The following is a 16222-nucleotide window of genomic DNA, read 5'->3' on the forward strand; positions in this document are numbered from 1 at the left end:
CACGCAGTAAACTGTAATGAAATACCTGTAAACCACAGGTTTATAGGAAGTTATTTAATTTTTACATCATACTAATCCCAGAATGTATCTGGCTTTGATCTGTAGAAATTAAACTAAGGAATTCAGGACCAAGCACATAGGAAAAGGAGTTGATGTTGAAAAATGATCATTTTCCAACTGAAAGAGGAACTATTACATGAAAAAAAAAAACAACCCCAACCAGAGATTAACTTTCAAACCATCTTCAGGCAGATGTTGTGTTACAGTATATCTTAGCCATAATTCCGTGGGAGATGTATTTAAAATTCGGGTTTAGGAAAAGCATATATTGATCAAAACTGTGAATTTCTTCCCCATTGATTACCACTGTTAATATGTTGCAACATTTTTTGCTTCCCTCTAGAAACTAATGATGAGTCTTCTCAAAATTAAATTAGGCCTTCTGTAGGAACATTATGATCCTTGGAATGAAACCCTTCAACTGAACTATTAAATATTCTGTCAGTGTTTTAGTAGTAACACCATACCATGGAAATAGTCACTATATGTATATATATATTTCTGAAAGATTTAAATTTGTACATACTGTTAACTGTAAATTTATTTTTTATAGACATATATGAGATGTGCAGTTGCTGCCAGCCATTCTTTATTCTATAAAATAAAGCTGTTGTGCACCAGTTACTGGTTGATTACAGATATTAGATGATATGTTATAATGTCATAGACTTAGAAAAAATACATGTAAAATATATGTAACAGATAGATATACAATAAAGATAATAAACAAAGTTTAAGTGTTTCATATAATAAGCAAAAAAAATAGGAATTTGTTACAAAAGTCTTACTGGCCCGATTTCATTTATTAAACAATGAATAATACATATCACATTTGCAGAAATAATGCAATTCTTTTGATTATTCATTGTTTAATAAATGGAATTGAGCCGGTAAGAGTTTTGTAGCAATTTTTGTCTTTTTTTTTGTTTATTATATGGAACAAACATTTATTATCTATTGTCTGTTACATATATTTAACTTGTGTTTTTTTTTTTAAAGAAAATTCTAAATTAATAACAGATTTTGATAATAGAAATTTGTCTTACCTTTTTTGATATAATTTTTTGTTTTTGAGCTGAAGAAATGGTATTTGTGAGACTTACCATATAGTTTACAATTTCATTGTAATTTTTTTGGATTCACTGCGTTTTGTTAGATTATTTTTTTGTGAATTGCTGATTATTTTATGTATTTATTATTAAAATTTATTGCCCTTTAGAACAAACAAATTGAATATCACGGCTAATTTTTTTTGTTGATAATCATATCAACACTTAATTCATTCACTTCATACCATATTTTTCCTGTTTTAATAAAACTAATATACCTTTACAGATTGAAGATCCATGATCTTCAATATTGCACTTATTACTTTGAAAGTATAACCCTTGATTTTTATTGTTAAATTCAACGAATTTAATGATAAATTTATACATAACAATAATTTTTATTTCTGTTTTATTTATTCTTTTTTTTATAAAACTAGTGTAATTTACTCTTGTAAATTAATACTATTTTTTTTTTGAAAGAAGTGATGGGAATTAAAAAATTGTTTCTTCAGTACTTTCATTTACATAAGAGCATTTACTATTAAAACAAGCTGTAGTATATTTACTCTAGTACATATCAACTTTTTGTACGCTACCTAATATTTTCAAGTACTGCTATCTAGCGGCACGATTTGTAAAGGTACATTAATAAAATGACATATTTGAGTCCTGCGGTTCATCAAATGGGAAAAAAAAAGTCTAACAAAATTTGAGTTATTTTTTTGAAAGTATTCTTTATTACACATCTAATTGAATTGAAATATAATGTTTTCACGTTTATTTTTATAATTTTTTTCCAATTTTCATTTCACTGTTAACGTTAGGTCATGTTTAGAACTGTAAACACAATTCGTTGACTTTGTCGCCTCTTACCGAAAAAGTTCTAATGAATTCCATGATGATGAAAATTATGCAACTTACATATATGTCAGTTGGTTAAAAAAAAAATAAACGTGCTTAATTGTTTTTGATAGAAATCAATGGAAAAAGGTTGCCTTCTGACCTTATTTTAAATAAATGTTGCCAAAAGAAAAAACTTTGTAATATAGAAAGTTAGAGTACATTTACAACCGTACACTGCAAACTATCAATATATATATTTATCGTTGTTCTGTATATCAAAGATTGTTATTCATTTATATTATAGGTTAGTGCTTGGGAGATCATCTAGTTATAAAATTTTGGTGAATTCCAGAAAATATAAATAAATGAAAAAGATTTATGAAAATTGTAATTTTTTTGGAACTCTTAAAATAATTTGTAGTGGTACAAGAGTGTAAAAAAATAATACATTTATTATTCATCTTTTCATTTCTTAAATTAATATTTTAGAACTAAATCATGATAGAATCTTTCAATTTTAAAGCACACATTGCACAGATTCTATAAAAAAAATAACCTTTAAGATTAATATATAATTTACAATTAGCAATGTTCTTTAATTTCTTATAAGATTCTGTATTACACTCAGAATATATGTTTAAAACCGCTGCAGTAAGTACAGTAACTAAAAATTAGATTCAGTTGTCTGAAGTAACAAAATAAATATACTTGTTCATATAATAAAATGATTGAATTTCTCCAAGTGTAAATAAATTGAGATGTGGAGTGTGCTGGACATTTACCATCCTTGAAAACATGGTTTAAAGGAGAATCAATTTAACTGTACACAATCATTGAAAATTAATATCCAAATTTTGTATTAATTTTTAAAACAATTTAAATAAAATATCTGTTTTATTGATTATCATTGATAATAAATGGATTACCTAACAGAGTAATTGGTGGAGGGTTATCGTTGATTCGTAGATCACATGTCCATCCTTGATTTTTAATCATGTTTTTTTTTAATGCAGTAGTAAATAAAATTATCATAATGAAAGAGAGAGGCATTCAAATTTTAAAGAATTGAAGTATTTGAATTCTGTATAACCTGCAAAGCAGTTAAAATTCTTTCTTAATTTATTATGGATTCAACGTATAAGTAATAATTGGTGTAACACTAAGTTCTGCTTCATGACATGCTGGATTTTCAATGTGATTAAATAATTTCAGAGTAGAGAAAAAAATGTTTACCTCCTGCGAAGTTTTCATTAAAAATATTTGAAAAATTTATACAGTGCATTTATCTGATGAAGGCCTGTGCAAAAAAGTTAACAATTGCCTTTTTTGTTGTTACTTTTAGTAAATAGATTTTCAAAATAATAAAAAATTATTAAACACTTAATCCTTACCTTATAATTAAAATTTTCCTTGAAGATTATTTTAAAAAGTTTTGTATGCGAGTATAAAGAGAACATTTCAACAAATTGATGTAATCAAAATAAAATCACCAGTTAGGAGAAACTGAAATTCATATAAAGAAATAGCTGAATGATGGCATATGAAAAGTTTGGTTTTAATTTTTTTTACTAGTACTATTCTTTAAAAATTTAAGGAGGAGAAGTTCTTAGACCATATTTTTTATTTATGTTGAAGCATACTTTTACTCAATGGACTGATAAAATCTCTTATGTTCTCTACATTCAAATTTTTATTGGGATGTAAAAAAATAAGTACATTTTAGAGAGTATTAGTTCATCTTTGTAGCAGTTTTTTACATAATTAATCTGAATTCACTTTTCAATTTTTTTTCAAAATCTAGGTTTCTTACAAATTTTTTTGAGTACTTACATTTTTTCTGTCAGCATATGCAAACAAAAAAAAATTAATACTTTTCACTTCTTTATAATTATGATTAATAAATTTGCACCAGATTAAAAATAATTAGCAACAACATGCAAGTTCGTAATTTGGTGGCAAATTTAAAACCTAAATTTTAATCAACAGTTGATGAAAGTATTATTTTGTAGTTTTTAGTATGGTTTTTTATGTCTTATGTTTATACACACAATTTGGGATTTAAACAAAATAGCTTTTAATTATGATTTTATATTGAAAATAAATCATTAATATACTTGTATATATAAAAATTTTTTCCCAATTTTTATTGTTTATGCCACTTTTTTTAAATTAAATAATGAAGATTTATTTATCTCTCAACAGCTATCATAATAATACTTTTTTATAATTATATGGTTGTCAGTTGTGCAAGTACAAAAAATTTCAGTATTTATCAGAATAATAAATCAGTTTATCGACTTAAAAGAAATACATTTTAAATCAATATTTTTTGACATTAAGAAAATTAATATTTAACATTGTATTAAAATGTATGTAAAACCAGTCAATGTATTTCAAATGATTATAAAGTTGGCCGGAATATATCTGGTGAAAAGGGTTAAACGATTATTTTCATTAGTTATTTAACGATTCATTATTTTATATTTACAATTAAATTTTCTAATTTATTATTTCCTTTACTGTTGTTAATGGTCTCAAATATTTGTAAATTATTTTTTGTGTTATACGTTAAAAATGAGATACTTTGCTGCTTAGATTATATTAAATTCACAGTTTTGTTTAGTTTGATATGTCAGGAGAAATGTATGAATGATAGATGATTTTATTGATGTGTATAATTTATATTGAAATTATTTTATTTTGAATTGCTTTTGTATGTATAAAATACACAGCTTTAATTTATTGTTATTGTATATTATATTAGTATAATATTCTTCCTGATTTTAATAAATCTTCTCAGATCATGTCTTGTTAATTTTTGAGTCTTACTAAAAGAAACATTTGTATAGATTCAGTGTGTCGAGTCAACAGTAAATCCACAAATCACTGTTATGAAATATTTTTTTTTTGTATGGATTTTTATTGGTTGTGAGGGTTTTTTTTTATATAAGTGGTCACTTGTTAATCAAAGTTTTATTTATGGCATATGGTTGTACTTACATATAACAATTATTTAGCTTTCTATTTCAAACAGTTATAATGGAACATATTCAAACCTAATTTAATTTAAGGAACTATATTCATTTTGATTATCTAAGAAGCCTAGATGAAGTAAACAAATTTTTTTATGGTTTTTTAGTATACATAATAGACAGAGATATTTAACCAGGTGTACATTGTTTTGAGAATTTAGTAATGCAAGTGAATTAACAGGTAGTTTTATTGAAGTCAGTTTGTTGACAAGATTAGTTAGCCAAAATTTAAAATTTCAGACGGGTCTTTATAAAAACACTAAAATTAATTAAAACCAGGCTTGTTATGTTCAACAGTTACATCTTAGAATTATAATTGGTCCTGTTCCATAAAAAAAAAAAAATTGAAGTTACTTGTCAGATTGGTGTTTTGACATGTTTAATTTTGATCGAAATCAATTCAGAATTTATTATTTATCAGTTATAACCATCTATGTAAATCTTTAACTGTTACAGCTATTTTGAATAAAAGAAGCAATTTTTCTATTTTAATTACCGAATACACTTATAGTTTTTTTAAAAAATAAAATGTGTTTCTTTGAGAAAAACAAATCATCAATTTCTGATCCTCATATTCATCATGGAGATTATTACAGTTTTATTCCACTGTAATATAAACAATTTAAAACTATCTGCTTCCATTTGCTGACATTAAAACTAATTTGTGTTTCCTGAAAATGATTTTATCAGTTTTATTGTTTAATTTTTGTAGGTTTATTAATAAATTGAGAAAAAGTAATACAGAATACTGATGAAAATTTAGCAATATTTTGTGTAAAGTTCCATTGTTCATGAAGAAAAAATTAACATAATTTTTAAAATAAGTGAATTTCAACATGATGTCAGAAAATAAATAATGGATGTCAAAAGCGCGGTTTTTATTACATTGTAGTTTTACTTTAAAAAAAAAATAATATATATATATAATCAGTTAATTTTTTATAATATTTCTCTTTTATAATATTTTAGTAATTTTTTTTTTATTGCTGTATCTCGTTTAACTTTAGGTAAATTTTCTTGTTTTTGTTTATTTATTTATTTTAGCTATGATTTAAAAAGTTAGTTCTAGCGGCTCTTGTTAAATTATTTGAATTTTAACATTTACCTGATAAATATTTAAGTATTTAATTTAAAATTAAATATTAATAATTTACTTTCTGATAACAAATTGCATATTTAAATCTATTGTTTAAAGACTGATGTTATTTGTAAAAAATTTTTTTATTTCATTATTTATTATTTTTACAAAAATTTCTGTATTGCTTATATTCAAATATTGATGGAAGGGGTTGGAGTATGATGGTGAAATTTAGATTTTTAAACCAGGCCTATGTACTTTTGATTTTTAATAAACTGTACTTTAATTTCTGATCCAAAGCAATTATTTATTTTGATTATGTACAAGTTTTATGATTTTAAATTTATAATGTAAAAAAAAAATATTAAATCTGTAATAAATAATGAAGAACATAATTATTTAGCTACTGGACATTGCCTTTATATACATTTTTATTACTATTAATTATTGTGCTTTGTTAAAAATGTAAAAGTGAATTTAATTTTAATTTTATTTTATTTCTATATGATGAACATCTTTGTTTTAACGACTTCAAATTAGAGATAATATTTAATATTCATTCATATTTACGTGTATTATTATTATTATAATAATTATACATTTTTGTGAGTTGTATTATACTTAGATTTAAAAGTAATATAATTTTTAGTATTAAACTAATGAATTAAATATACATATTAGCTCTTAGGTATTATTTTATTACTTGAATTAATAGTTGTAATTTCATAGGTTAGGTAGGAATTTTTCAATTGATAAGTTATAAGTTATTTTTATTCTTATTGCTATTAGTTATTGTTTTATTATTAATTATTACATAATATGTATTCTAATTTTTTTCTGTAGTGTTGTACAGTGTTTATTTATTATTATAACCAGGTATACATCAGTCTTTTAGTATCAGTTTTTTTTTTTTAATTTACTTGAAGCATACAGTTATAAGAAGTGATATAATATAAAAGAAATTTTTTAGTATATATTATTTTTGTTTTTAATTTCTTAAGAATAAATTTTTAATAATATAAAATAATTATTAATTTATTTACAAATTTTATTTGTATTTTTTTATTTTTTTTTAGGTACGTTTACTATTTCAATTCATAAAAAAAAGGTGATAATATGTTTCTATTTTATGCTTTTTTATTGTAGTATATATTTTATTTTCTAATTTATTGTTTTATTTATTTTATCGATTTTATTGTTCTTTTACTTTAAGAAATTCATAATGATGTATTTGTTGTTAGAATATTATCATTTTTTAAACTTAAAACAGAAAAATTATTTAGTTTATATAAAATTATTAACAAATATATAGACATTGTCACAATTATTTCCATTTTTTTTTTTTTTATTCATGTAATGTCAATCAAAAAAAAAACTTATTCATTCCCTGTTCAGCACTAGAAATGATGTATAATATAGATCAGTTACAATTGCAATAGAGTTAAAAGCTACAGTATTATGAGGTGTGTTAAAAAAAAGACAACTTTTGTAATAACAGTTTAACCAGTTTAATAAGTGTGTTTCAGCGAGAGGTCCTGGCTAATGGGAAATTTCAGAAACATATTCCCATTCTACTTGTTACCTTTCTTAATTCTTTAACTTCAAAGTTGGAGTAAACCCATGTACTAGCCACTTACCGGACTTTAACAAAGTAAGAGTGAAATACCTTAAAATAACAGCATGTTTTTTATCGTAAAATTATGTTTCTAATTCTGTAAAATTTCAGACTAATTTAAAATACTTCAACTAAGCATTTGAGGAAGATTATATGAGCAGATTGCAAGGCTACAAATGATTAAATTGTTTTAAAGGGGGCAGCACATTGACCGATGAAAATCCTAGACCTGGTTGATCTTCTGGATCAACAAATGATGATAACATCGATGCAGTACATACAATGGTTTGTTAAGATCATTGTTTTATCGTCTTGAGAGAAAAAGTAAGATAATGCCACGTACATAATTTTAATGAAAAAATATTACTTGCATCACATTTTCACAAAATTCGTGCCACGTTTAATTAATGACTGATCAGAAAGAGAATGTTAACATCACAAGACCTTGAGCATGCTGACACTGATTAAAACATTTTTTGAAAGACATATCAGGAAGTGAGTCTGGGTGTATCACTATGATGAAAACCAAGATATAATCATTAGGTGTGGAAAGGATTACTCGACAGAAAAAAACCTGCACAAATTGATCAAATAAGAAATTACAATAATTATGGGTTTTTGGACTATTATGAATTTGTTCCACATATTCAAGACTGTAAATAAAGAGTTCTATATGAAATTTCTGTTTTATTTTGTAGGATGGTGTAAGTAAAACGAAGCCTGAACTGTGGAAAAATTGCAGTTGGATTTGCACTATGACATTTCAACTTGTGTATAACTTCTTATTTGTCATTATCTGGGAAAATAAAACAATTGTACTTCACCCACCCTACTCTTCAGACTAGTTCCCAGCAGACATTTTCTTGTTTTCTAAATTGAAGTTAACTTTGAAAAGACATTTTTAAACCGTAAAACAAATTGAACAACTGCACACCATCTCCAAAAATACATTCCTGGAACAGAAAATAGAAGAAACAGGAGTGGAGTATTCCCAGCAGCAGCAGTAGGTATTTCTTTGAAGGTACAAGCCTTAAAACTTAAGTATATTAATTAAATTCTAATACACAAGTTCAATCTTTTTTTAACACACCTCATACAATTGGAAGATGACCACTTCTGAAAAAAAGGTATTTTAAATCAAAATAGAGATTTAATTTTTAGTAGAAATTTTCATGATTGAATATTTTATATGAAATATCTCGGTACAAAATTCCTATCGAGTAGGTGTACTCCGTTACGAAAAATGGATTCAGTGTCAGTTTGTATATTTTTTCAAATATGAATTTCCTTTCAGTTACCCTGATGGTATTTATTTTAAATTTATTTATATCATTAGGCAACAGAAATTTATTATAAATTAATGACATACATCTAGGATATGACAGCTTTATTTAACAGATTTAATTTTTCATTCTAAGAGTGCATAATTGCGTGCTTTTAAACGTTTTTAATAAATTTTCTTATTCTAGAAATTTTGTATTCTGGTTTGCACTACCTTGTGAAAATTCTGGAGCTGCCCACCCATCTCATGAGTCCCAAGTTAGATTTGAAATCATACCTGGATATCCGCCAAATATTATTAAATATTTTTAGCTCATAATGATAACTGAATAGAATGTTTTCAACCAATAAGTAAAAAAAGTTTGTATGTTTATACAAAGATTAATGTAGGAAAAATTTGATCTTAAGATTAATCTATGCTCACATTGCCTCTCAGGTCATTTTAATCCTATCTTTAGCTCTTTTATCTTTATCGTGTAGATTTTCTTATTACTCCAGATTACATTTAATTTTTTTTTAAATTTATTGCTTTGTGTAGTTTTCCCTGAGGGGGAGAAGATAGTTTTATTTAGATTCATTAAGGAAACATTGTTCTGTTTAGTATTTGTTCTGATCATTTCATTTATGTTTCCAGTTCATCCAAAAACCCCTATCTGAAAAATTGTGCTTATATTCTAAATTCATAATGGTCTGATTTTTTACCACTGATGCCATACAAAGAAATTGAGACTCTGAAGGAAATTGTTTCAGAGGTCTGCTTTAGGACCATAATACAGAAATTAGAAGTGTATTCTTAGTGAATAAAATATTACATTTTTAGTGCCTTAGTAGTGATAGTTTTAGACTGCAAAACGTAGAAATTTTACAAAATGTTGGGGTGAATCAATGAATTGTTTATACTGATGAAATTTATATTTACAGAAACATATCACAAAAAAGAAAAATTTCTAACTCAAAACTACAAAGTCGATTAATGTTGTTCTTGTAGAGGATGAGATAAATTTTGGTGTACTATTGAAATTGGCTGTCACAAAAGTTAATTGATAGTTTGCCTTAGAAAAATGTTTGTGATAGACAATGAGTCAGATTAAGAAGGAACCCGTTAAAAGTCAAAGTGCAAATCAGTTAAGAAATTAAATTACTTGTTTTAGAAATGACTTGGCTGCTTTTGAACTCTTTATCAACTGATATTACACTATAAATAGCAGCACATTGATGCGATTTTAGTTCGGAAAGGACATACATCACCTATTTTTGTATTTCAACAATTCTGTAGTGTAACATTTGCACTAATTTGGGCTGAAATGAAAGACTACAATGTCAGCGTGTTAATCCTTGTTAAATTTATAAACTTTCAATCTTTGTTAAAAATAATAATCACTTATTTTTAAAGAAAAACAATTTCCAGCTTTATCAAACAATAGAACTGATTTTCATGTTATTTGGCATAATATTTTGAATTATGAGAAAGTGCCTTATTATGCTAATGTTGCCATTTATAATAAATCATTAAACCATTTTTAAAAGTTTCATAAATTTTTTAAAAATACGATTGAAAAAGATTGAATTTTCTCGCCTCTGTTCATGTGTAAAAATATGTGATTAAATAATTTTGATTTACCTCAACATTATCTTATTTGTTTGTATTTTAAATAATTTGTATGGACTTTATATATTTATATTGAATCTGTTTTGAGACATGAAAAGCTTGACTTTCTTTGATGAGGGTCATGGGACCAAATCTTGTTGAATAACATCGTTTTTGGCTCCAAGTAAATCTGCAAGTTTTTGAAGTTCTGGTAGAGCTTATTTTCCAATAATGGAGGAATGTTCATCATCCCAGGGGTAGGTACTAAATTTTTAGTTTGAAAGTAGCCGAAGAATCCCCAAAACATCCTTAAAGAATGCTTTACAACTTGTTTGATGTATTTTGACGAAACCGCTTACGCCCTGCACTAGAAAATGACTTATCAGAGAAAAGGACTTTTCTTCAAGTCTCAGCATTTCAGTTTTTGTATTTTTAGCCAAAAGAAGCATTTTCTTCTTCGTGGCATGTATAAGAAGTTGTTTTCTTATAGGCCTTTGTGTGTGCCTTGCAACCACTTTCCAGAAGTCTTTTGCATACAGTAGGATTGTGAATTTTCACACCAGCTGATTCTAAGGCTTTGTACTTCAAAACTATTTTTCTGAGGATTAAATTTTCTTGTTCTAAGTAAAATAGCATCATTTTTTGAAATGGTTTTACATTTTCTTCCACAGCGACCTTTTCATTGAGGTGAAATTGTACTCATTTCAAGATTTTGTCAAATATTCTTATTGACCACATCTAGACTATCTTACATTCTGTTGTTATCTGTCTTTGAGTCATCAGTTATGTTCATTGAGTGTTATTATCTTGCTTCTTTTTTTAGGAGTTAAATCCATTTTGCTACTTTTCTAAATTTATTAATAAAAATCATGAGAAGATCACTTTACTAGAAGAAACCAAAATAAAATCGTTAAGCAATATCTGTAACCTCTCAAAACAAACAAGATATTTTCTGGCAATACTTGAAATGAATGAAATTAACTGTACTACATCTGGAATTGGTGATACAAAGTAACTAATTAAAAATGACCTCATCACATTTATTTAAACAAGGCTGTAATTATGTTTTTCTGTTTCTGAGATTTTTATTATGAAAAATCTGTCAACATTCTACATTCATTACATATTCTAAGACCTTGTTTAATATAGGATTTGGATGTTTTGATGCGAGTGCTTTGCTGTTAATAACAGAGTGGATGCACAGTGCTTCATTGGTTTTGCTTTCAATGAAAGCCTGCATCCTCCATAACAGCCAGACATAGAATGAGTACCATCAGTACAGAAACCAACACATTTAGTACACTGCAGATTGTTTCAGAATATAAAAGTATTAAGGATCTCGAAAAAGTTTTAAGTCTTCGCATTAGCAGTGATACTTAAGAGAAGAAAGGTCTTCTGTAAAGTTATTGTTGTCTATAAACCTTACATAGTAAATCAAATGAGCATCATTTTTATTATTGTCTGTGACTTCGTCCAGTTGCAAGCCAAAATTCCTTTCCCTTTAATTTTTCAATTAATTGATCATTGAGTTCTGTTATGATCTGTATTCTGCATCCCAACCCTTTAGGGGAAGACACCCACCTTCTGGCAATTCCACATGCCATACCACTCCCTGTGTTCTGAGCCATGAGGGGCTTCACCAGAAGTTGTCTTTAGACCCTTTAACTGATTATATCTCACAATCATCAGCCAGGCCTCAGTTGAGATAGCACTGTTGCAAATGCCTCAACAGACATTTACATCAGTAAAAATTATCTCAGTCAACCAATGCCTTCATTTTAGGCTTCTATCGGACATTTTCACTTTTTTTTTTCTGCAACATCACCCTCTGAACTAGCCAACCAAGTCCACGGAAGCGCAAACCCCACGCCTAGACCAATTTTAATACCAACACTTGTAACTGTAAATGCCTCAACCATTGACTAAGTAATGAGTCAAAGCAGTGTTAAACTCATACCATTCAATGTGTGTTATATGAAACAACAAAATTGAGACCTACATCATCCCATCATCACCCACTATAAAAATCATACCTGAAGACTGCTCTCAGCAAGACAGTGCCACACCTCACGACTGCATGGACTACCATGTCCTCGGTAGCGCAGTCACCCCTCCGCTGACAGTGGCTCTGCCACCCAACTTTTAACAACTATTGCTCTAAATTAACCACACAACATTTATTCCATCACATCAAAAGACCGCTCTTGACAAGGCAGTGTCACCTCATGGCTACACAGACAACCATGCACTCGGTAGCGGATTAATCCCTCCCCCCTGATGACAGCAGCTGTGCCACTTGACTTTAACAATCAATGCTTTTGAATTAGCCGAGGCTCGTTGCCATGCCTACTTCTGGCCAATAAAATGTCTTGGCTGAAACCCTTGCCACCCAGGATCCTACTCCGTTTAAATACTTCAGCCAATCCACTTAATGCATGAAAATGGAAAAAACCATTCCCTTCAGATCTTCCAGTTAACTTGGAGATCCAGAAAAGAGTTCACTCTCAAGTTCTCTAACTACTCTGGTACATTCAGAATCTTACCAGGGACAGACATGGAGGACATGACCCACCATGTTATCTACCCCGCAATCCAGGCATAGACCTGAATATACTAAATGAAACCTAACCAATCTCTCGAAAAGCACTGTGGTCAGAAAGGAATTGTGTAATATACCAATTGGGGGAAATTCACCTAAACACATGCAAATCGGACACAATTGGAAATATGTCATGCATGTAACGATCAACAGAGGAGTCATCCCACCTGGCCTGTCAAGATGTAAAACGTGATCTTCAATTTCCCGCATATGTTCTAAAGTAAGAAGACCATTCTGTTTGAAAATATAATGTTTCTTACCTGCTATGGCAAGAATATCTATTGGCTTAATGCCAACAAAACAGACTGCCTCCCGCGACAGTCCTGTAACCACCAACAACACTCAACAGAAGGATATGCTGGGCTTTCAAAAGAATATCCTTATAACACTTAAACATCATATGATGAGCCTAGACAGGCACAGTGTATAACAAAATAGCCCTACTTTCATCCTTGTAGAGGATATGCATGGTACAGAAATTTAACTCCCAGTTGGGTTGGATAATTGTGAATTCCAAAAAAGGCAGCAACAGCCTTCTTGGCAACATATTGAAAATGTTCCTTGAATTGAAGATTCTCATCAAGGAGTACATCCAAGTATTTCTGAGCAGAAATATACCTAATGGGAAGGCCAACCATTGAAATCTGTGCTCAGCGTAAATTGGCCAGCTGACATTTCAACAACATCATCGTGGATTTTCTGGGCTAAGAATCATCTTATGCCGGAGAATCACATGCACGGGCAGCTCGGAGTTTATCTTGTTCTGCCAGTCCCTCTCAACCAGCAATAATGCGGCAATCTCAACCATAATGTAGAATCGAACTCAATTATCCAAATAAGGGAACTCAGTATACTATCCAAAGAGTCTTCTCTACTTCTGAGCTGCCATCACAGAGAGTGACAATATGATGACTGAAATAACTGGAGAGAATCATTTCATTCCACGTGCAACCACTTTTCTGCATTTGAAACAAGGCAGAGGGCCACCATAAGTTATTGAAGCCCCGGATATATCCAGAAAAACACCTACATAAACTGGAGGAAGCAATATTCATCACCTTCAATATGGTGTCTTCCGGGCTGGAAGCCATATTGGTCGTCCATCAATAAGTGCTCAATAGTTAACCTACTAATAATACGGAGATACAAAACTTTCTCAAAAACCTTTCAAATTACAGGCATGAGTGTCAAAGACCAATAAGACTAAATAGGGACAATAAAACTAACAGTAGGGTCCTTGTCACCACCTGTAAAAAGAAATATCAGTTCTCCATGCTGGGAAATATCCAGCAGAAAGCATCCTATTAAAAACCCTAGTCAGGGGGCTGAGAATCACGGGCAGTGAGTGAAAAAGGAGTTCTACTGTGTAAAATGATATCCAAGGGCTCTTTATGTTGTGCCATACTACAGACCACCTGATAAACCTCCACCTTTGTAATCTCAAGAGACTCTGCCTCAGTATGGAACTCAGCGATTTCTCAACGAACACGTTGGTGATACAAAGTCTCAAGCAAATCATTTGACGAAATGTGGAGGACATGATCTTTGTCCACCACAACACCATCCTCAGTCGAAAGGGCTTTCTCTACATTTTGTCCAAGAACTCTGTACGCAGTACCCCAATGATCCTTATTTCCTTGCTCCTGAATAAATGAGTGCCTAATTTAATGATAGTACCTGGCCCTCTCCCTGCAATAATTTGCAAGTAGAGCCGTGTGCCAACCGGGATCGCCTGCACATTGTGCGGCTCTTCTGAGTTGACACACAGACCACTTCATTACAGTCAAACCCCAAGTCCACCAGTCTGCTACAAGCTCCTGGCCAGAGCCCCAGGGAGTGGAACTGTCAGCAGCTGCTACCACCACAGAAGTAAAATGTGCTGTCAGGTCATCCAATGGGAACTTGTCCAGGCTCTGAGAAAAGACTTCAAGCTTGGACTCAATAAGATTAGAAAAGTTAGGTCATTCCACCCTCCTGTGCAGGAAGCACTCCTGCGAAACAGGAAAATGCCTAACATGAACATCACGCAGTCCATCAATCAGTTCAAAAAGTACTAGTCAATGATCGCTAGAGCAATCGTAAACCACAGACCAGTCCAGGATCCTACCAGGGATATTTCTACCAATGGTAATATCTATATTAATGCCACGAAAGGATCCATCGACCATGCCGACGTAGGGGGCCAACTGGTCCATTACATTAAAGGCCTCAAAATCATTCTGCGCAATGATACCTTCAACCAATTCACCACTAAAATCAGTGATCCCACTATTCCAAAAAAGTGACTTGCATAACATCAGTGCCTATAAGGGTTGGACAGTTGCATGTCAGTCTAAGGATCCTATTCCACCTCACCAGATGTTTCTCAGCGGGATCCCTATACTGAAAGTATGAGCTGACAGCAATCAAATCCTGACCATTAATGACAAGTCTGATCACTACATGATGTGTGTCAGAAGCCTGTTGTACAAAGACACTATCAAGCAACCTCCTACACATGATAACAGACATACTATTATGTCATAAGTAAAACTTTTTTTCAGCCATAAAAACCTGGCAGATCACCCTTAATCACATATGAGTGCTGCAGGAAAATAACATCGAGGCTCTGTCGCTCAACAATTTTACCTAAATCAACTTGGACACATAAGCACCCTGGGCATCCAGTTGACCAAACTTAAGCATCAAGAGATTTAAAGTATAGCTCAACTGCCCAGAAGTAACAACCGCATTCTCTACTAGAAACTGAGTACTTCTGATTCTTGTGCAATCTTTAGAACCTCTGACTTCTGTGGACAGTCATCACATTTGTGGCCTTCCTTGCCACAATGCGTACAGACCACTGTAAATTTACAAAATTTGGCTCTGTGGCTATACATACAACACTTAAAAAACATATTTGAACATCTAGGTATTTTTTGACCCGACATAATCCAAAGTCAACAAATAATCTACCCTCAGATGTAAACCTCTGAAAGAGACCAGCACTTATCTCAAAAACTCCATAATATCTTTGGGCGTCACGCCTATCAGTTTTAAAGATCAGCCTATGTTCCCACCTATAAGTGGCTTTGTCC

Source organism: Lycorma delicatula, chromosome 9 (assembly GCF_047948215.1).
Source record: "Lycorma delicatula isolate Av1 chromosome 9, ASM4794821v1, whole genome shotgun sequence".
Taxonomy (NCBI): domain Eukaryota; kingdom Metazoa; phylum Arthropoda; class Insecta; order Hemiptera; family Fulgoridae; genus Lycorma; species Lycorma delicatula.